We start from the raw sequence: 22,986 nt of genomic DNA, 5'->3' as shown, positions 1-22,986 counted from the left end.
TAAGCTGACTGGGAGATCTCCATCAATTTCGGTGCATGCGCAATTGTCAAAAACCAGCAAATTGCTTCAACTGTGCAATTGCTGACATACCGATTTCCCAGTCAGCTTACCGAGGACCCGGAAGATGGATGCCAGAATCTGCAACGAGGGGTAATTATGAAGTATGGGACATTTCTCCGGGGGTGCAGTTAGCCTGGGGGAGGAGGGTCTACGTGGGGTGGGGGTTACGGGATTTTTTTCTTCAGGGTTTCCTTCTCCTTTAACAGCAGTGGGCCCCTTATACTTCCTGGACCCTCGCCCTGCATGTATATATGGACGCTCCTGGTTATAAGATATTCACAGTATATACGGTACATGGTAGATGCCCAACCTGCATTCCTACAATTACTACAATTACTAAATCGGACTGAAAGTTGAGCTGTTACGAGTTGTACTATATCCACAGCTAAAGGTTTATAATTTAGGTATATTATCCCCTTATTTAGGGCGTTCTCCATTCCCTGCTTTAAATTAGAAACAAACCCTTAATTAAAAAAAAACCCCTACCCTACATAGACGCCCCAGCCTAGCTGCCTGCCCCCGGGCAAATGCCCCTAACTCTTTACTTACCCCTCTGTGCAGATTCTGTCCAGCGGAGTTCACAGGCAAAATCTTCTTATTTTTGGGAATAATCGGAATTAGACCGGCAAAGCGGCATGCTGCGAAACTCACGGAAATTGCCAAAGCACCAGTCTCATTTTGAAGATTACCGAATCGGCTGAAGAATCTGCATGGAGGGTTAAGTAAAGAATTGGGGGCGGGTGGGGGCAGCTATTATTAAGGGTTTGTTTCTCCTTTAACTCCAGCACTGTAATATTTAACAGGCAAAGACCTTGGGTGATTATCACAAGAAACTGTAGTTAAGAAACAGTTGCCGGACCATAAGATGGGCATTCCGGGTATAAATATTATCACAACAAAACGTTTTTTTTTTTAGGGTTTCATTTCAAAGCAATCATTGCCGTTAGTGCCATTGTTCATTTTCCTGCATGATATGACACTACAGCGAACAACTAATTGTGACACACACAGAAAATCTTGCATGCACTGTAATGTGCAGTGTGTGCTTTCAGTGCCACTCTTTGCTCTTCACCTTAGAAAATCCCACGTGTCCAAAGCATATCAGTAAGAAATGTGCATAGTTTTGTGTAGACTTACTTACTTACTTGCATAGATCAAAACCACCCTAGCAGTACAATGCCAGATTTTCAAAGCACCACTCCTGAAATCAGCACACTTTAGCTTGGACAAAATGGCCATTAAAAATTAAAATAAGTTTGATTTAACACCTTTTCACAACAGTGCAATGGTGGCAGAATGTCTTGGTTTGCCACTGTAAGTTGAATGGGGTGAATGTCCATCACTGTTTTTTACTGTGCATAAACAAATGTGACCCGTATGTTTGCAACTAGAAGTATGGGCAGCAAAGCAAGAAAGTAAAATTTATTAGTTAGTCTCCCACAACAGAGCATTAGGATAGCTTTAAAATATCAGCATGGCTAACATAATCAATCCAGGACATCCAGCATGTTCAGTATCTGGTGATTTATTTTGTATAAACCCTGGACATGATCTGCTCAATTAAAATTTTGTTTCAGTATTATTAACACTGTATTTCTTTAATCAGCAGTTAGTAAGAATGAAGTGGAGAGGCTCATCATACTTTAGTGCGGCGCCCTACTGATTCCAGTACAAGGCCCAAACATCCTGCACAATACATTTGATATCACTGATAATATGATCATGGACAGTGAGTGAAATGTAAAGAATCAGTTATTGAACCTTTTGACAATGCTTTAACTCCTTCATCTTTTAGTGTTTTGAGGATTTCACAGATAATAAGATAATAACACAGATAATAAGATAATAACAGCTACATCAGCGTTACAGAATGAGTAGAAAGACTGTCAGTAATTTTTACATGAGACTCTAGAAGAAAAGATCAAAGGTAAGAATTTATTCTATTGTATGTTGATTCATAGCTCATATTTGAATACAGTATTAACATGGATGTGCTATTGTTCTATATGATCAAAAGATCTTGGACATGCTGTGGGGCATTAAAAGTTATTGGAGAGCCACATGCAACTCATGTTTTTTGTTTTTAAAAAATACCATCACAAATCTCTCTTACATTTTTTAAAGGTAAAAAAATCTACCCAGCACAAATCTCCCATTCTAAAAGATATCTTTACTTAGAGGTAAGGTTTGTCTTGAGTATTCTATAATAGAGATCCGAATCGCCAAATCTGTACTTATCTTCTGCATCTAGCAAGTTTTATGCCCACCCCTTGAGAGTATCTGAATATCCAGGTCAAAATCCACTTGGGAAAGTGCAATAAAATCACAAAGATTGCACCATGTCAAGTAACCCATACATAACCCACCCAGGAAGCAGGAAGAAGATCGCGTGGAAGAAGATGTCGTCTGTGAACTCCCTGAACTGGACCTGGGCAGAAGGGTAAGTAACAAGTTAGGGGCATTTGCCCAGCGGGACAGGTAGGCCAGGGGGGAGGAGGGAGGGTGGGCAACACACGGGAGGGGGGGAGGGTTTTTGCGCCAACTAGGTTTCCTTCCCCTTTAAACTAATTGCTCAAAGCCTCAACTAGCTGTGTCCAGACTTGATCTACACTAATGCTGTCCACATTTTAATAATCACCACCCCTATGCAGAGCTTCCATTTTCTGTATTAATTATACTGGTGCATCAGGGGTATGTTTTGGTAGAATGAGTGTGGTATTTAAGGGGGTCTTCACAAAATGCACATAGTCAATTTTTGATTTTCTTAATTTATACGCTCTACTTAAACAGTCCCCTAGTTATACAATTACATAAGTTGTGAGTGATTTTATGGGCTTTGCAAATAAATTGATTTCCTACAAACTTGGCACCCAATATACAGGCTTAAGGGGGTTATGTAATAAAAGGCACTAAGTTTGCCCAGGAGCAGTAACCCATAGCAACCAATCAGCAGGTAGAATTTACCAGTCACCTGTTTAAAAGCAAACAGCTTATTGGTTGCTATGGGCAAAAAATACTGAAGTTTCACATTGACACTCAAACTGATTACAAATGATAAATAACAACAAGGGGTTGGTGGTGGTGGTGGTATTTGGAGTGTTCAGTAAGGTCTGGAATGATAAGGAGGGGAGGTACTCATCTATCCAAGGGTTCCAAACCCTTTCAAATGATTTGGGACAACCTCTATGGAAATATGTTTGTTGATACAAGGGACGAATAACCAGTTCAGGCATTACTTGACCTAACGTTATCTGACCTAACAATACATGTATTAAGCATACAAATTAGATGTGTTATATTGACATCTAGTGGCCATTGTTAGTTGTATTCCTTTTAGTCATTGGTGTACCCAACCCAGCAGGACACACAGCACTGATTTATATATCTGCCCCACCTTGTACCTTCTCTGATATCTTAAGAGGGTGGCAGGTGAATGTGAGAATATAAACAACCACCAGCTGACACTTCTGGGGTTTGGCATGGACTATTGAGATCATGGGAGTGGCTGGGTGCTGGAGAATTCAGCCAGTGACCCTTCTCTGGAGGCAATTGGTTGTCTAAATCAATCCAAATTGTGGCTAAATCTGAGGGTCTTGCAGTTCCCATGCTGACCCAAACATCACTAATTCCTTTCATAACAGTGTTGTTCCTTCATAAGGACATTTTTTAATGAACTTTAAAATGTATAGTAAGTCATTTTGTGAAACATTTGCCATAACCTCTGCAATTTAAAGTTAAGTAGAAGTTTTGACAAGCAGGGCAAAATTATGGCAGTGCAAAACTTTAAAGTTTGAGCAATGTATCAAAAAGTTGTCACGGCAAAAGTTGCAGTGAAAAAACAACTTTAGACAACAATGTAGTTTGTGCTTAAATATAGTATCTGCTGAGAAAAATTCACATGGTCTTAAATACGTTCTGTCCATTTTTGGTGTTTCACAATTTTTTCTGCAGTTTCACAATTTGTTACAGGTTATCGCAAGTGGGGGACGCAGGTATTAGCACTGGACTAGCCACAAACCAGTTAAGTAATCCAGAAACAATTGAAGAGCCAATACCTTGAATGCAGCAAACATGGTGAACCCAAATTTATTACGTGGTGCTCCAGACACTTTACACACGTTCAAAGGTTTCAGGACCACATGTCCCTTCCTCAGTTACTAAATGCCTAATATTTCTATTTGATAATCCTATGTATGCATGATTCCTAAATTCTCATGACTATGCAGTTTCCACATCTACACCACAGTGTTGTGCCAAGGCGTTGCTTTCAATTCTTTGTAGACATAGATCACAAAGCATATTCCATACTGGTTCATTTATAAAGCATGGTGGGTTGTCTTGCCCTTGGGATTGCTATATAACAAAATATGAATGAAACAAAAGTTAGAGAATATCTTAAGATGTATGTGAAGGAAAGAATCAGTTTGCAGTCATCCCCTTTAGTGGAAAATGCACCCTGCACATTGTCAGTCACTTTGTTGATGTGTAACAGATTAGGCATCTGTATAACAATTAGGCATCTTATCTGCCCATGTATGGGACGTTCCGTCAGGTCTCCCTGAACAATTTCCGGCCCAAAATCTGGCAGTTATTGATTAGGCAGCTTTACTTTTTTTTCCCCATTTCCTTCATTGTAATCTGATCGTTTGTCCCTAGGGCCAAACAATCAGATTAACCCGATATCGCCCTGCCTTTGGTGAGCATATCAAGTTAAGATCTGCTCGTTTGGAGACCTTGCAAAGTGGCTCTTGTTAACCTTGACTGGGATAGGGACCTTAGGTTATAAGATCCAATGGAGCAGAAACTGATGTAAATAATTTATAACCTCTGAAAAACGCTGCAGAATATGTTGACGCTAGATAGATATATAGATGTGGGCAGGGGCATAACTAGAGTGCACCGGGCCTCCCTGCAAAAAAAATCCTCAGAGGGGCCCAGCACACTCCGATCCCCAGCCTCCCACTTCCTGCCTCTGCCTACTTCCTGCCTCTGCCTACTTCCCACCCTGATTCCATCCACTCTCTGTCAGACTTCACCACATGTCTCTGCTTCCCCGCTGCAGGTAAGAGAGTGGCTGGGAAAGGAGGGGGTCTACTGTGGGTCTACTTCCTCTTTAGTTACACCACTAAATGTGGGGGTCGACAAAAAAACCTGCCTGCTTTATTGCATTATTAATTGTGGATCATGGAGCTATAACAGTATGTTTGCCAAAGCTAATGTGAGTGTCAGTAACAGTGACCATAAGTATATGTAAATACAATTCAGAACATGGGGCCACAATTATTATTCAAAGGGATAAAATGGCATACATTTCCACTTTTACAATCATGTTCCGTGAATTGGATCCACATTCATAGAAAAGTATGATCTGAAAAATAACAGGTCAACCTCTGGGTGTGTTGGGGGCCCTAAAATTAATTTGCTGAGGGGCACAGTATCATCTAGTTTTGCCACTGAGCAAGGTTACCTTGTATATAATCATTGAAGGAAACAGTCACCCTGAAATTGTTTTAGAGAGACCTAGGGGCCGATTCACTAAGGGTCGAATATCGAGGGTTAATTAACCCTCGATATTCGACTAGGAATTAAAATCCTTCGACTTCAAATATCGAAGTCGAAGGATTTAGCGCAGATATTTCGATCGAAGGATAATTCCTTCGATCGAACGATAAAATCCTTCGAATCAAACGATTCGAAGGATTTTAATCCAACGATTGAAGGAATATCCTTCGATCAAAAAAAGTTAGCCAAGCCTATGGGGTCCTTCCCCATAGGCTAACATTGACTTCGGTAGCTTTTAGATGGCGAACTAGGGGGTCAAAGTTTTTTTTTAAGAGACAGTACTTCGACTATCGAATAGTCGAACGATTTTTAGTTCGAATCCTTCGAGTCGTAGTCGAAGGTCGATGTAGCCCATTCGATGGTCGAAGTAGCCCAAAAAAACTTCGAAATTCTAAGTTTTTTACCTTCGAATCCTTCACTCGAAGTTAGTGAATCGGCCTATGCTAAAACTTACGGTACGGTTCTACAGCAGCCCCAGACTCCCCAGCAATCACTTCAGATCTCTTCAGATAAACTGCATGAAGGAGTCAGTCCCTTTCTTCTGTAACAGAGAATTCCCCCAGCAAGGGCACAAGCATGCGCAGAGCATCCTCTCCAATCTCTACAGATAATTTATGCCACAGCAGCATACTTACAATTTTTAGTAAATATGAAATGTGTTGTGAAAATATGTCTGATGAAGGTGAACTTTGGTGATGTTTGAGGAGGTGAAAACTCACTCTTTAGTAACTCTACTCCTTGTAGAATGCCCTGATTGCTCTAAATGAAAAGGCAGTACACAGCCACAAGAGGGATTTTATCCAGGTTAATTATACATACATCAATGAATTCATCTGACTGGTGCAGTGTAAAGTTCTCCCATTTCTATCACCCACACTACTTAAATAAAACCTGCAAACATTGGTATGAATTGAAAGGCTGCAGTTCCTTTATTAATCAGCATATTAATTACCAACATATTTTCTTTTAAAACAACATAAACAGATAAACATAACAGGAATGCTTGACCCATTATAGCGGCCGCCTGCCATTCCAGTCACCCTTATGCAACCACCTGCAAGGGCGGCATGTGAAAGCAGGACAGCCCAATCTAACTAGTGTTACATTGATTTGAAACAAAGGTATGTGTTTCTACTGTATAAGCGGATTTAATACAAGTGTTTATTATAACAGGTCCTGTGCATGGGAGCAGAACAGAATGACTTACCACTTGAGTATCTGAAGATGCTGCAAGACATAGAAACCAACAACTTCTCTGGCCACATTCCTATCATGGACCAGCTAAAAGATGCAACTGAGAAACTGCAAAGTGCTTTGTATCAGTAATGGAAATGAAGAGAAATTGAACTTACTGTCAGCCTCTGACCTGTTGTGAAAGAGACTGGACAACAATTGTAAAACAAGCGACTCCCTTCAGGGACTGGGTGGTTCATTTGATCTTTATTTGCTTGGAAATCAAAAAGAATCATTATACATTTTATTGATAGGTTTCCCCTCTGGGGACACTAGAGGGGGTCATTTATCAGTCATGGTGCAGGTGCAGAAATTGTGCACCCTGTATCGTGGGTGAGCAAGCACATCTGCACTTTCTGCAGAAATACAGCACTCACTATATAACAGCAGTTTTTTAAATAATTCATTCTCTAAGTAACTTTACACATACGTAACTGCGTCTGTTATGGATGCTTTTTATTTGTGAGACAGATTGCTGTTTAAAATGTACAGAATATAACAGAATGTACAGTAATATAATGGTATCCTTTTGTGTTCTCATACTTTAATAGAAATAAATATTTTGTGTATTTGTTATCTGTGTATATGGTCACAAATACTTATGTAACCTGAGAGAGACATTCATTCTGTGTACTAGGGAGATTTTTGTATACAGATTGTATTTGGGACACCATACTGTAGCATCAGCTTATATGATAGGCAAATTCTAACTTTCTGGTTGTTGATTCTCCATGACCACTAAACTTAGCTTCTCAACAGCTACTCAACAGCATGTGAGTGTCACAGACACTCCTAACAAAATCCAAGATGGGAAACTACTGTTGCAGCTTTGAAGGCCTGGATCATTGCTACTATAGAGATGCTGAACCTTTAGGCTGGTTCAATAAGTTTATTATTATATATCATATATTATTTCTGGCCATATTCATTTAGGGGTTAGTTCTTCTTTAACTCATACCAAATTTACAGGTATATGAAAACATTGCTCTATTAACCACCTATTATGTCTTACCTAAAAGTACCTTAAATTTGGGCTTTTAGCAGTATTCTCAAATATTATATGAATTCACTTATCTAAACCCCCAAGGGATGCCACTCCATAAGTTAGGAATCACTGGTGTAAGGGGTTTGTTTAGTCCTTGATACTAAAGTTGGGAAATGGGATGAGTCTTAGAGGTAAGAGACAGTAAGATCCAATGTGGCACTAGAGACATATGAGGGTCGGCATAGAGCAGACTGGAGCAGGGTAGAGTGGCTATAGGACAGGACAGAGTGGGTGTAGAATGGGACAGACTAGAATAGAATATAGGTCAGAATAGGCAAGGTATCAAGGCTAGGATTCGTAGGCAAGGCAATGAGTCTCGGGCAAGACAAGGCAGAAGTAGCCAGAACTATGGACAGGCCACATGACTTAGATTACACAGCCAATGGTAAGAACGTCAGTACATCAATACATTAGGAAGGAAGGAAAGAGAAGGTTTTATATAAGGAGCAGTAGTACTGACCTGTGATTGGCTAAATCCAAGGATGCGTGGATTTGAAACAGCCCTCAGAAAAGGCCAAAGTCAGCCGAGTGGCTTCATTCCTGGCCAGTGGTTAGGGAAAGGCAACCACAGGTCCCTGGTTCAATTCACAAGTAGCTTTACAAAGCCGAGACAGAGGTAAAGGCACTTTAATATAGTTGCTCAACTCTTCAAAACATCTTTCCATTGCCCATTCTTTACCTGCAAAGGTGGTAGACAATTGCTATGTATAGTAGTAATGTCTTCTATTAGTTTTCTTATTTACATTTAAAAATATGCATTAATAGAAGCCTGCTGTACAGAAACCCTTAATTAGGACAGGAATTAAATGAAACCTTATTTGTAAATGGGTAAAATTTCCCTTTGTGTTTTTTTACTCTTTTTTTACTGATTTTTACTGAAGTTTTCTTTCCATTCTTTCATAAGAAAATCACATTGTAAGTAAGGCAAAGTATGATTGAAATATTTCTTTTTTTGGCCTTCATTTAGCAAAAAATAAAATATTCAACATGACTTACTTTCAAATCTGGCACAAAGCAAATAATGAAGTAGTTACGAAGTAACGTTGAAACTGAATCTATTGATTTACCCCAAGGTGGTGTTTGATTAGACAAATTAGAACCACTTTGGTGCCGGCTGAACATTACATTGCCAGTGAACTGTTATCACATCATTATGCTGATATCAGAGAGGTGGCAGAAAATTGTAACACAAGCTATGAAAGGTAAAGCTATTTCCAGGGACATTGGCACCCCAGACAGGTCGTGTTATTGTAGATCAAGAATCTCTGGTTAAGATAAGGTATGTAAAAGTCACTGTGTTTTCTATGTAAATAAGCTTTTCTTGTCTGATCTTTGATGTTGCCCTGGGTCCAATAAAATGTTCTGTCAGATCCTGAGGTTATATTCGAGCCATAAAGCAAGACAGGGTATTGGACATTTGGGAGGTAGGAAGTATCTGGTTACATGATGACTAGGAAAGGTGGAGGAACAGTGACACGGTGAACTATTGGCCCTTCTCCCCCTGAATGAACAGTGAGGTGTATGTTACTCTTATAGCTTGTTGTGCCAATCCTGTCTGTTCACTTAGAGTTAAACTTTAGTATGATATAGAGAGAGAGATTTTTAAACAATTCACAATTGATTTTCATTTTTTATTATTGTGGTTTTTGTGTTATTTAGCTTTTATTCAGCAACTCTCCAGTTTGCAATTTCAGTAATCTGTTTGCTAGGATCCAAATTACCCTTTAGCTCTCATGCTTTAATTTGAACAAGAGATTGAAATATGAATAGGAGAGAGCTTGATTAGAAAAATGAGCAATAAAAAGCAGCAATAATAAATGTGGAGCTTTATAGAGCATTTGTTTTTTAGATGGGGTCAGTGACCCCCATTTAAACGCTGGAAAGAAGGAAGAAGGCGAATAATTAAAAAACTATAAAAAAGTAATTAATGAATGACCAATTGAAAGTTTGCTTAGAAATAGCAATTCTATAAAATACTAACAGTTAACCCCTTTAACATTGGAGACAAACATTGCTGCTGATGTTGCCTGTCGCAACCAATCAGCAATTAGATGTGAACTGTCACCTACAAGTTAGAAAACTAATGGAAAAATCTGATTGGTAGCACTTTGCACAGTATTGCTCCTGCTGATCATCTTCTGTGCAACTAATATGGAAATACATGTACCTTTTATATCAATTTCCCTATAGCTCATATAGCTATACCTAATCGTTTTCTCTAGTTCCTCATCTCCCAAAAATGTTTTGTCTACTCCTCACAAATCAGCAGCAAACCTGAAACACATATTCATATTGTGTCTGTTGGGGGAAGATATATTTGCAATAGTGTAGGTTTTCACAATCCTTTTGTACTGCCCCCAGAGAAGCCAAAACTCCAACTACATGAGGCATGTCACTGCCACTAATAAATATATTGGTCAGTTTGGTTCATGACTCTCACCACGGCTTTATGTTTCTGTTGCCTCAAATACAAATCTAACAGTTTAAGCTTCTTTTATATTTCTTTTATAATATAATGAATGTTGTCCCCCCATTGTTGGAAATGAGGTGTGTAATCTGCAGGTCTGCCCAGGATATCACATGAATTTACTTACCTCCGAAAATCCGCCAGCACTGGCTTCGCGCACATCGCAACACTTTGCCAGGCGTAAATTCGCCTGAATAACCCTAATTCACGAAGATCCGAAGTTGCGCACAGGGTACCAAACGCTTGCGAAGTTGCACTAGCGATAATACGATCAGCAGTTCGAAGTTACATGAGCGTTGACTAATTTGCATACTACACTACACTACAATGGACGTATATGCTGCAGCAAATACATTACTCTACACAAGGCAAGGGAACATTAATAAAATAAAATAGAGTTGTTATATTGCCCTACACATGAGCCCAGTGTATAGTTTATGTGCCATATGTAAGGAAATGTAGGGGGGAAGCAGGGTACCCTAAAAAAAACCACACTTTTGCAGGCTATCACACTGAAAAAAGGAAAAGACACCAGCGTTTTTTGGGACCTAGAAAAATTCTCAACAAAATTTCGAGTAAGTTCTATCTACTCTATTGCACTTTGCCTGGTCTGAGGTGGCGAAGGCAAGTCTGGCGATAGAGGTAACTGTCAGTATAATCAAAAACTTAGTGAATTTGCGTAGTAACACTCTTTTGCCAGAGCGAAAATTCGCCTGGCGTTAGAGTGCGAAGTTACAGTTACATAGTTACATAGTTAAATTGGGTTGAAAAAAGACAAAGTCCATCAAGTTCAACCCCTCCAAATGAAAACCCAGCATCCATACACACACCCCTCCCTACTTTTAATTAAAATTCTATATACCCATACCTATACTAACTATAGAGCTTAGTATCACAATAGCCTTTGATATTCTGTCTGTCCAAAAAATCATCCAAGCCATTCTTAAAGGCATTAACTGAATCAGCCATCACAACATCACCCGGCAGTGCATTCCACAACCTCACTGTCCTGACTGTGAAGAACCCTCTACGTTGCTTCAAATGAAAGTTCTTTTCTTCTAGTCTAAAGGGGTGGCCTCTGGTACGGTGATCCTCTTTATGGGTAAAAAGGTCCCCTGCCATTTGTCTATAATGTCCTCTAATGTACTTGTAAAGTGTAATCATATCCCCTCGCAAGCGCCTTTTTTCCAGAGAAAACAACCCCAACCTTGACAGTCTACCCTCATAATTTAAGTCTTCCGTCCCTCTAACCAATTTAGTTGCACGTCTCTGCACTCTCTCCAGCTCATTTATATCCCTCTTAAGGACTGGAGTCCAAAACTGCACTGCATACTCCAGATGAGGCCTTACCAGGGACCTATAAAGAGGCATAATTATGTTTTCATCCCTTGAGTTAATGCCCTTTTTTATGCAAGACAGAACTTTATTTGCTTTAGTAGCCACAGAATGACACTGCCCAGAGTTAGACAACGTGTTATCTACAAAGACCCCTAGATCCTTTTCATTTAGGAAACTCCCAACACACTGCCATTTAGTGTATAACTTGCATTTATATTATTTTTGCCAAAGTGCATAACCTTGCATTTATCAACATTGAACCTCATGTTCCAGTTTGCTGCCCAGTTTTCCAGTTTAGACAGATCACTTTGCAAAGTGGCAGCATCCTGCATGGAACCTATAGTTCTGCACAATTTAGTATCATCTGCAAAAATAGAAACAGTACTTTCAATGCCCACCTCCAGGTCATTAATAAACAAGTTGAAAAGCAAGGGACCTAGTACAGAGCCCTGCGGTACTCCACTAACAACACTGGTCCAATTAGAAAATGTTCCATTTACCACCACTCTTTGTAGTCTATCTTTTAGCCAGTTCTCTATCCAGGTACAAATACTATGTTCCAGGCTAACATTCCTTAATTTAACCAGTAACCTTTTGTGTGGCACTGTATCAAATGCTTTAGCAAAGTCTAAGTAAATCACATCCACTGCCATCCCAGAATCGAGGTCTCTACTTACATTCTCGTAAAATGAAATTAAGTTAGTCTGGCAAGATCTATTACGCATAAAACCATGCTGGCACAAACTCATAGTATTATGATTTGCTATGAAGTCCAGTATCTTATCCTCTATTAACCCTTCGAAAAGCTTTCCTACCACTGACGTCAGACTAACTGGCCTATAGTTTTGAGGCTGAGAACGGGATCCTTTTTTGAATAGAGGCACCACATTAGCAATTCGCCAGTCTCTCGGCACTATGCCAGATCTCAATGAATCCTGAAAAATTAAGTAAAGAGGTTTGGCAATCACAGAGCTAAGCTCGCTAATTACCCTGGGATGAATACCATCTGGCCCTGGACCTTTGTTAATCTTAACATGTTCAAGTCTCTTTTGAATTTCTTCATGTGTGAACCATGCATCATTAGTTGTATTACTAGAATTGGTACTGTTAAGAAGGAAACCTACTGGTTCCTCATTTGCGACAGAGTCTATCACCTTCGAATATCGAAGTCGAAGGATTTTTCACCGAATTTGGCCATCGACCGATCAAAGTAAAATCGAACGATTTGAACGATTTTAGCGTACGATTGAACGATTTTACTTTGATGTGTAAATACTTAGAAAAATGCTTTAGAAGGTCCCCATCGGCTAACATAGCCAGGGCCGGGCCAAGGTGAAAGAGCACCCTAGGCACCCGGTCGGCTACCCCTGCCCTCCGCCATGTAAGCGCGCACACTCGTAAGTGTGCATGTGTGGGGAGATTAAAGAATAAGTAAACCTTCTTTTTCTATTTATCTTGCTATGATCTCCCCCTTCACCTTTCCTACTTTAATGATTTCCTCTATCCCCTCTCAGTCCTCAGCACATGGAATGCGGCTTCTCCTGGTATGTTTCTTCCGATAAGTTTCTATTCACTCCTCAGTACTGGCCGCATATATCACTTAGATCTACCCCCTCCTGTCACCTTATTCTCTGTACTGGCAGCATATTTCATTCAGATCTCCCCTGTCCCCTTACTCAGCCTTCACATCTTAGCCTTGATCTCTTCCCTCAGCCTTGACCCCTCATTCAGCCAGTATCCAAAAGAAGCCACATTCTGTGTACTTAGGAGTAGCACAGACTGAGCATGTTTCCTGCATGGTGCGCGCTCACATTACAAAGTCATTGTGCATCCGCACCATCTGCTTCCTCCTACATATAGTTGTGGGCAGTGTCGGCAGCTCGTTGAGAATCATTTTAAAAATGGCGCCTGTTACCAGTAAGCCCAGGAGAAGTGTGGTCCCTAGACAGCAGACAGACAGGAAGGTAGCGCTTTGTTACATTTTAAGCTACTGAATGCTACAGTATGGTGGACACTAATGTTATAGATATGATTCTTAAAATAAACCTTTACATCTCCTTTAAAGCAAGTGAAAGGCAGGGGCGTGACGAGGGGTGACGGAGGGGGAGAGCATCAAGCATCAGGGGAGCGAACGAGCCAGACTAAGGGGTAGGCAGAAAACTTTTGAACAGGAACCTGCCTAGTGCCCCCCACATGTTTGCCCCCCTCTTCTGCCTAGTTTAAAGAGACAGTACTTCGGTTATCGAATATTCGAATATTCAAACTATTTTACTTTGAATTCGAAGTAAATTCGAAGTCGTAGTATCCTATTCGATGGTCGAAGTATCCAAAAAATTACCTTGAATTTCAAATTTTTTTACTTTGAAAATTCCCTCAAATTCACTTCGACCTTGGTTAATCTGCCCCTAAGTGAATTCAGAACTTCAGCAGACGACATGAATAATCGGTTTAAGGAGAGAGGCTATTGGAGGGACATCATTAAGAAAGCTTACTATAAGGCAGCAAACACAGATAGAGATATCTTGCTAGCCCCAAAAAAGAAAAAAACAGAGGTCAAATTATAATGAGAAGATACTTTTTATTACAAGATATAGCAAACAGTATAAAAAGACTATCAAAGTTGTGAAGAAATTTCTGCCGATTTTGTATGCGGATAGGGATTTCCTAGAGGCATTGGGCCCAGGAGTGAGTGGGGCGGCACGACGAGCGCATACCCTTGATGACTTATTGTCCCCCAGTCTATTTAAGGAGAAAAAAAGAAACACAGTGAGTTTTTAAAATATACAGGATGCTTTAGCAGGGGCGATCCTGGCCCCTCCGCAGCCTGAGGCAGCTTCATTTGTTGCTGCCCCCCCTCCCCCGTGCACTTACCTTTTTGAGCCTGATAGGGTCCAGGGGGGTCCACGAGGATGACAGAGAGGGCCAGTACGCTAGCGCAGAGAGCCTAACTGCGCTCTCTACGCTAGAAAAGTAGAATTTCCGGCTCTTAAAGTACCAGGAGCAGCATTTTTGCTGCCCGCTGAGGCGACAGCCTCAACTCGCCTCATTGGCGAAGCGCCCCTGTGCTTTAGATGCGCCAGTAATCGCTGTATAACAAATGCAAATACTTGAAGACATCTCAAGAATTTAGTTCTACAGTAACCCATGTAGTGTACAAGATAAAACAATATATCAATTTTTGCAGCAAAGGAGTGATCTATTTAATCACATGTACTAAATGTAAAAAACAATATGTAGGTTGCACTACAAGGTCCCTTGAGGAACGAACAAGGAAACACTTTAATCAAATCAGCAACACTAAGTATAGCAGCAAAACCAATGTCACTAGGCATTTTAGTGAATGAAATAACAGTAATCTAAAAAAATATTCTATACATGGGATTGAACAAATTAAGACTGGAATCCCAGGAGGGGATACTTTGACTAAACTGCACAGAAGAGAAGTTTATTGGATTTTTTATTTGCAGACCAGGTTGCCACTAGGCTTAAATTTTACCTTTGATGTTACATGCTATGTATAAGTATATTTATTATTTGTTCAGATAAAGTAACTGTCATTGATATTATATTTGTACCCCGTAACATGGATTATCTATTATACAAATACTAAGTGTTTCTAAATGAACAAGCCAATGGCCCAGGCTCTAATTGATGTTATATACAACATATGTATTAGACAGTGATTGGTTTTAATAATGGGAGGGTCTATCAAAGATGGTATTTAAGCACAAGAAAGGATGTGATATATTGGAAATTGCCTATGACTAAGTGCTAGGTAAGCATGAAATGCGTTAGGCCATGTGGGGACTTTTTGATACTTTTTAATATGGATTAATAAACACTATTTTTATTCTAAATCAGCATGCTTGTGGGATTTTTGTGAATTTTTGGGGCTATACCTCTACTTGGTCATTAGAAGACCCCAGCATGCAACCAACTATTTACTAATGTCTATTTCCAAGCAATTTCAATGTTCAAGTATCATACACTAAGTGCCATAGATATTGGCACAAGCGATATCATAAAAGGCTACCTTTCATGTTGCCCTTGATGCAGATTTTTGTTACAGAGAAAGTGAACTCACTGTATAACCAAAATAATTTGAATTTGAGAAATACGTAGCAAGGAACAGCAAGGATTCAATTTCCTTAACCTGGACACAAATAAACACAAAGGGCCACAACAATCCCAAAACAATGTTAACTATCACTGTAGCAGCAATTAGAAGAGGAAAAAGCAATTACTTTGACTGTGGTGGTGCATACTCATTTATTATCAAGCCCATATTCACTTTAAAAAAATGTAAACAGAAAACTGCATACATTTTAGTCATTGGGGCTCATTTATATAGTATCACTAGGGAATGCCAAGCCAATTCTCATACTTTATTGGGTGCAGTACATGTATTTTTTAAAGCCTTTGAAGTCTTTTTTCTGCTTTTCTTTTCCATTAATGAGTTTTCTGTAGACTGCATGCATTTTGAGCTTTGGATTTAAGTTAAATTATAGGTTCAATAACAAATCCACTGCTACATACAAAAAACAGTCTACTAGAGGTCTTACAATCCATTATGGTTCCTCCTATGACTGCTAGTTTTATTTAAACCTATGTAATAAAACTTCAAAAAAGGTCTCCATAAAGTAGATCACCCCATAGGGGGAGTGGCCCAGGTGCACTGCCCTGAGGCCTCAGCATAGGGAGCGGATAACTGAAAATAAATATGGAGCCTATGATTAAGGGGGTTATTTACTAAGATCAGAATGTATCTCATGTTTTATTCCGAATGAACCCAATTTTAACTCCCCCCCCCTGAATTGTAGGTTATTTATCAATATTCCCAATGAAATCGTATTTATCATACTTTTTTTCGGATTTGCGGTCTGTAAAGTCAGAATTTTTTCGGTATTAATCGTACAATGTACTCGTATAGGTTTTCACGAAAAAATTGTGAAATGTAAATGAATGTTCCTTTCTATACTTCCTGGATTTTTTTATCCAATAGGAAGTCATCCAGCGGCCATTTTAGGAGCATAGACAGACATTTTGCGTACTTTCAATTTGGAAAGCAAAGGGGAAGGAGCTACTTTTGGCAAGACTTCCTCAGGTCACCAACAAAATGCGTCAGGCAAAGCAAGGAGCAAGCATCGACTTCATCACCAGGCACCCGGAAAGGAAACACGTGACGGAGAAGCAACGCTGGTCGGAGCCGACTGTTGCAAGTGCGGGTGAATACTGACACATCTGTTTTACAATGTAATATGCAGCGGAAACAAATATGTGGTTTTAAATAACATCTTTTGAACATTATTATACACTTTAACCAATCATGGTTCACCAGGGCCTAAGTCTGCAGCCTAGCACTGAGCAAAAGGGTAGCAGGGTAAATGCCTCCTCCTCCTGCTGGTGTTAGATTTTTCAGCGGGCATCACCAGAACGTCCTCCTTCTCCTTCCCTTTCAAAACTGAAAGTCCAAGCTTTAAAGGGCAACTGAATGTTGTATTACTATGCACTTTAACCAATCATGGTCCTCCAGGGCCTAAGTCTGCAGCCTAGCACTGAGAAAAAGGGCAGCTGGGTAAATGCCTCCTCCTCCTCCTGCTGCTCTTAGAAATTTCAGTGGGCATCACCAGAACATCCTCCTTCTCCTTCGCTTTCCAAAATGAAAGTCCAAGCTTTAAAGGGCAACTGAATGTTGTACTACTATGCACTTAAACCAATAATAGTCCTCCAGGGCCTAAGTTTGCAGCCTAGACTAACCTAATGTATTTGCGGCTGTTGAGAAAAAGGGCACCAAATATGTTTACAAATGTCCTTAATATTAAATATTGTTTGTGATGTTTTATATTTTTACATACTGTGTATGTTCAAACTGAGCCGTGCCTTGTTACCCTCACCTGGCTGTTGTGCTGCATCGTCTCATGAAATAAAAGTGTTGGCCGGCAACTGAGTGACCTTTTCTAAAGCACTGACCTTTAGTGGCCAAGGCAGCCTGTTAGAGGATGTAATGAAAGCTCAGACCAGGTTTATGATGTGCCCTATGCCTAGGGTACCTATTTCTTGTGCAATTCTTTTATACATTTTTTCATAAAATATACCTTTGTCATTAATAAATCTTGTTGGATGTTTGATGTATTTTTTAATATTTCTGAATATATTTCATAAAATACTTACACTTGAAAATGTTTCATGTTTCATTTATTTTAGGTAAAGATGATCATTTTTTCAAGCCTATTCTTTGTGAAAGGCAAGAAGGTGTAAACGATCTTGGTAAAAGATATTGCTCCAGTCAATTAGTAGCCATTCATTGGTAGAAACACAGGCTATGGGATGTCACACATGCAGGGCAAGAGTCACTTCCCCTTTAAAAAGTGGGGTCCCATATATTAACCTTACTTCCCCTTTAAAAAGTGGGAACTAATATATTAGCCTTACTTCCCCTTTAAAAAGTGGGGTCTCATATATTAGCCTTACTTCCCCTTTAAAAAGTGAGGTCAAATATACTGTATTAGCCTCACTTCCCCTTTAAAAAGTGCATTTGGACATTTGAGCATCACTATCCCTTTAAAAAACCTTGTCTAAAAATAAAAAAAACCTAAAATAAGTAAAATATAGTGATTTCAACTCCCCCATAGGACTCAATGGTCTTTGACAGCTCATTCCTAGCGTAGTTTTTATTTTACTTCAAAGTCCGAATTTAAATTAATAAATTCCGATGCCTTTACAGAAAATACGATTTTTTCGGCATCGATCACCGATGTTTACAATATTTTCGTGAAAACCGGAAAAAAGTCCGAATTTTTTCGTGAAAACCTTCTGAACATATCGCAAGGCTTTCATAAATTCTGAATTTATCGCTAACTTTAAAAAAAAACACAATTTTTTTCTCAATATACCTTGGTAAATAACCCCTTATATGTTACATGTAGAGAGTGTGTAAATATCATGTTCCCACATTTGCTACAATGGGAATCTGGCATCAGCCACTGCAAGGAGCAATCTCATCAGTGCTCAGTATAGGATTAATATGTACAGAGACAATACAAAAAGGCCACACATTTGGCAGAAGTATAGAAATGGAGACAGGCCACTGTGATATGAGTATTGTAGCCTTACAGAGCATTTGTTTTTAAGATGGGGTCAGTGACCCTCATTTGAAAGCTGGAAAGAGTCAGAATTAGAAATCAAATAATTAATAAACTATAATAAAGAAAAAATAAATGCTGCTTAATAAGTTACTTACAATCAGCCATCCTTTAACACAGGGGTCCCCAACCACCGGGCCGCCGACAGTCCTGAACTGGGCCGCCAAACAATGAACCCAACCATGAACGGTGCACCCAAATAGGACGCCAGTGCTTTGAATTGGATGCCTGTGCGCCCAAATTGGACCCGACCCCTCCGACAACCTCCCCGACCCCCTTCTGACCATCACCCCTCCGAAAAAATTTGGCTTTTTTGGTCCCCGGGCATACTAAGGGGCAGATTTATCAAAGGTCGAGGTGACTTTTCGAATGAAAAAATTCAAGTTTTGAGCTATTTTTTTTTGTGTACTTTGAATATCGAAACTTATCATGTACTGTCTCTTTAAAAATTTGACTTTGACCATTCGCCATCTAAAACCTGCTGAATTGCTGTTTTAGCCTATAGGGGACCTCCTAGAGCCTATTTGGAGTCAATTGGTGGATTTTGAAAAATCTAAGTTTTTTTTGAAAAACTTCAAATCGAATCCGATAAAATGCACTATTAATTCGATTAGAATTTGGCTGAATACGGACTTATTTGATTAAAAATGGACCTATTCGACCCAAAAAAATTTGACCCTTGATAAATGCCCCTTAATGTTACCTAAAAGTTGAACCACCCCTTTTAAATGTTATGTATGGGAAAACGCATTCCCATATTTTGGAGCTTTCTGGATAATGGGTCTCCTATAATGCAAAATAACTCTTCTGGTCTTAAGTCATTCTGATATTTTGTACCGCATGTCTGGTGCTTCCTTTTGCCAAATGGGGATTCTGGGAGGAGTAAGTTTAGGAGGGATCAGGAAATAGGTTTAAACTGAAAAAGATTTAGAGAAGATTGGGCCGGGCAGATCCTTTTCTGAGATTCATTTACCCCTGTTTGAGGGTTCATTGATTGGCACACCTGCATCTCTATAGGACCTTCCTATTGGTGGGTAGGGCCCTAATGTGCTGCTCTCTCCTTTGAAGTTGATCGATCAGCCAAATGAAGCCCTACCACTCTTTCTCCGTCAGTGTTATCTCCCCGTCACTTTGCATATATCTGACACCTCTGTTTCTATTCCAAACAATGGGATTAATTAAGGGCTTGCTCAAATATTTTAACATTTTTGCCACTGGTTTTGCAATAAGATGGACTATAGCTAAGGCAGTGCATGAGTGCTATTGACCTGTGCTATTACGTTGGGTGTCAGCTCCTGTTACTTTTTTTTGGGGTTAGGGGTTGCAAATTGTCAAATCCTGTATCACACAAACACAGAGAAACCTGTCAAGGTACCAGAGCCAACTCCTCCTCCATTGATGGGAAGCTCAGCAATTTGTGCCAATAATTGTTACAGATCCAAATGAATTCCCTTCCGCCTGTTACAATGATTCCCTAACAATGAAAAGTTGGCAACAGGGAATTCATTTTGACTGGAATAAAAGAAGAAACGTAACAGACAATTGGGATATTCAGTATCATTTATTGCACAGGAACAAAGTGAAACTGATATAACTGTCTACATAAAGATACGTTTATTTGCTATGTGCCTCCAGTTTAGACTTACAGAACCTTTGTATTTATTGGAGCTATATACTGGGGTGTGAATGTGCAGTATTTAATGCCTACAACCCCCAAAAAGTATTTATTTGATGTAAAACGTAATAGACAGTTGAGATATTGAGTATGGTTTATTGGCCAGACACAAAGTGAATAAGTATAACCCTCGGCAGTGTGCATTAGTGCTCTTAAAGGGGCTGTTCAGATAGTTCAGAAATAAAGACTTTTTTCAATTACTTTTTATTTTATATTAGTTACCATTTTTTCTTTAATTGAAGTTAAAATTAAATGTTTTACCTTCAGTCTTTCTAAAGCAGCTCTGGGAGGGGCTCAGACTATGTAATCTGTTCTTAATTGATACACAAGTTGATACATTTCTCACCTTTGGTCCTGCTAACAACAAGCAGGCAGGTACCATTTGGTGAACACTGTTATTCAGGCAAGCTTTGCATCACCCCAAAATCCTATGTGCCATATGCCCTTGCACAGGCTGCACAATCAGACATTGAGAAGGGAGGGGGAATGAGGGGAGAGAAGAGACATCCAGGAAGTGCAGAATGGAAAGTGAAATGAATTGTCTGTCCCACCTTTATGCCCGAGGCATGTTCCTTTTCCAAAGGTGCCCTTTATTAATCTTAATGCAACAGGCAAACTGACCCCATCATTTGGTCAATAGGCCAAACGAATCAAAATAACGCAGGCCATCGACACGAGGAGCCCATCAACCAGCTGATGCACTCCTTTTCCCAATGGGATTTTTAAAATGACCTGACAGATATCTGCCCAATTTTTAGTAAGATATCAGTCAGGCAGGCCCACTGATGTATGAGGCAACAAGCTGCCAACTCAGTCCATGTAAGGCCACCTGTACGGCCAACTTAAGACAAACTGTGATTGGTCTTACAATAAATGGTTTTAAAAATTAATTTTTCTTATGCAGCTCCCCATTTTGGAATTTAAACTACAACATAATCTTGTTGCCCTAGTCGACAATATGGCGTAGAACAGAAATGCCCCAAATGCACAATTTTACTAATCGTCTGAATGCTTGACTTGACCAAATAACCTAACAGCAAATATCCCCCAGTCCCTTTCTAAAAATGATCTTTAGGCATTCTGTCGTGATTTTTAGGATGTTGTTTTTTTACTGAATTACACTTTGAACATTGCAAACTATTTATTCTACCATTTAAAATTGTATTCTTGAACCAACAAAACCAATAGTCGTGCCTGACCCTTTGCTTTCAGATAAGCTATTGTTTCTCCTACTCAATGTAACTGGATGAGTCATGGCCAGACTTGGGTGTTTTACTATTGAGTGCTATTCTCATATCCACCATGTGGTGGAAAGCTGTTATATTGTTACCAGTCCATTGTTCTGTTAATAGACTGCTGGGACGAAAGGGAGTGGGGTTATATTATCCAACTTGCAGCTCAGCAGTAAAGAGTGACTGACATTATCACAGCACAAGTCAGAGGGCATCCATCTGGGAATATAAGGACATGTTTAGCCCCACATCAAATTTCCAGATTGAATATTAAAAAAATATGTTTGCTCTTTTGAAGAAGGGATTTTAATACATGACTGTGCTGGAGAAGCTCTATTAGCTGGTGCATTTTGTAAAGAAAACATTTTTTTTGGTCAGCCAGGCATTCCGGATTCAGCAAAATCCTGCAAAAAAGTAAAAAAAAAAAAAATCTTGGTTGCCAGGTGCTTGGCAGGACCAAATCTAAACCCTTAAAGGACATGGACAGTTTCCTATATATTCTCATGACTTGATTCTCATGAAAAGTCAGGGATACAATAAACGTAAACAGTCTCCTTTTCTCTGATAAAAGAATCGCTTCAATGAAACCCATGTGGATAATGCAAAATGTCAAGTGCAGGCTTAAAATGATGTTTGTTTAGGCAGGGTACAAAGGTCAAACTATGAGTGCAAATCATCTTTCCTTGTCCCAAAGAACTTTTGGCCAAAGGATTATTAAGCCTGCAACCACATCAAGGTAGACTCTTTCAGCAGGTACTTACTGTAACCTAAATTGCACTTTAACTTTAGAATTTGCATTTCTAATGTACAAATAAGAGCCATTTGGTTTAATCCCAATGGTGGCCAGTGTGCCCTACACAAGTTAAAAAAGATAACTTGTGGCCAGGCCACCCATAAAAGATGAAAAACAAAATTGGTGGTCATGGCCCCCTATAAAAGTTAAAAAAAAAACATTGGTGTCCAGGACCCCCACAAGTTAAAAAAAAAACATTGGTGGCCAGGGTCCCCATGAAAGTTTTACAAAAATGGTTGGCAGTCTATCATCAATGGTTTTCAGAACATGGCAGCATTTATGCTGCTTTTGCTTGTTTTTGGGTATAAAAGAAAAATAACTATCACCCTAGTACTGCAAGAACTAAGCAAATTATTGCTGAAATATGAGGAAAGGACCACAGCTGAAAATGTACAGTTTGAGCTAACACTTCTTGCAGCACATTGGGACAAATTAAAGG

The 22,986-nt window shown here is 39.5% G+C and overlaps 2 long non-coding RNA genes across 2 annotated transcripts; one reads left to right on the top strand and one right to left on the bottom strand.

The window, feature by feature from the left end:
- The first annotated feature begins 4,633 nt into the window (after positions 1-4,633).
- On the top strand, positions 4,634-7,429 carry LOC108705555. The gene is made up of 2 exons (XR_001933810.2): positions 4,634-5,122; positions 6,796-7,429. It is a non-coding gene; the product is annotated as an uncharacterized LOC108705555 (long non-coding RNA).
- Positions 6,967-9,713, bottom strand: LOC121399438. The gene is made up of 3 exons (XR_005965031.1): positions 7,808-9,713; positions 7,613-7,614; positions 6,967-7,042 (listed from the first exon to the last, which is right to left on the bottom strand). It is a non-coding gene; the product is annotated as an uncharacterized LOC121399438 (long non-coding RNA).
- Positions 9,714-22,986: the final 13,273 nt, after the last annotated feature.

Source organism: Xenopus laevis, chromosome 1S (genome assembly GCF_017654675.1).
Source record: "Xenopus laevis strain J_2021 chromosome 1S, Xenopus_laevis_v10.1, whole genome shotgun sequence".
Taxonomy (NCBI): Eukaryota; Metazoa; Chordata; class Amphibia; order Anura; family Pipidae; genus Xenopus; species Xenopus laevis.
Note: the sequence above shows the minus strand (reverse complement) of the source record. Positions and strands in the feature narration are given on the sequence as shown.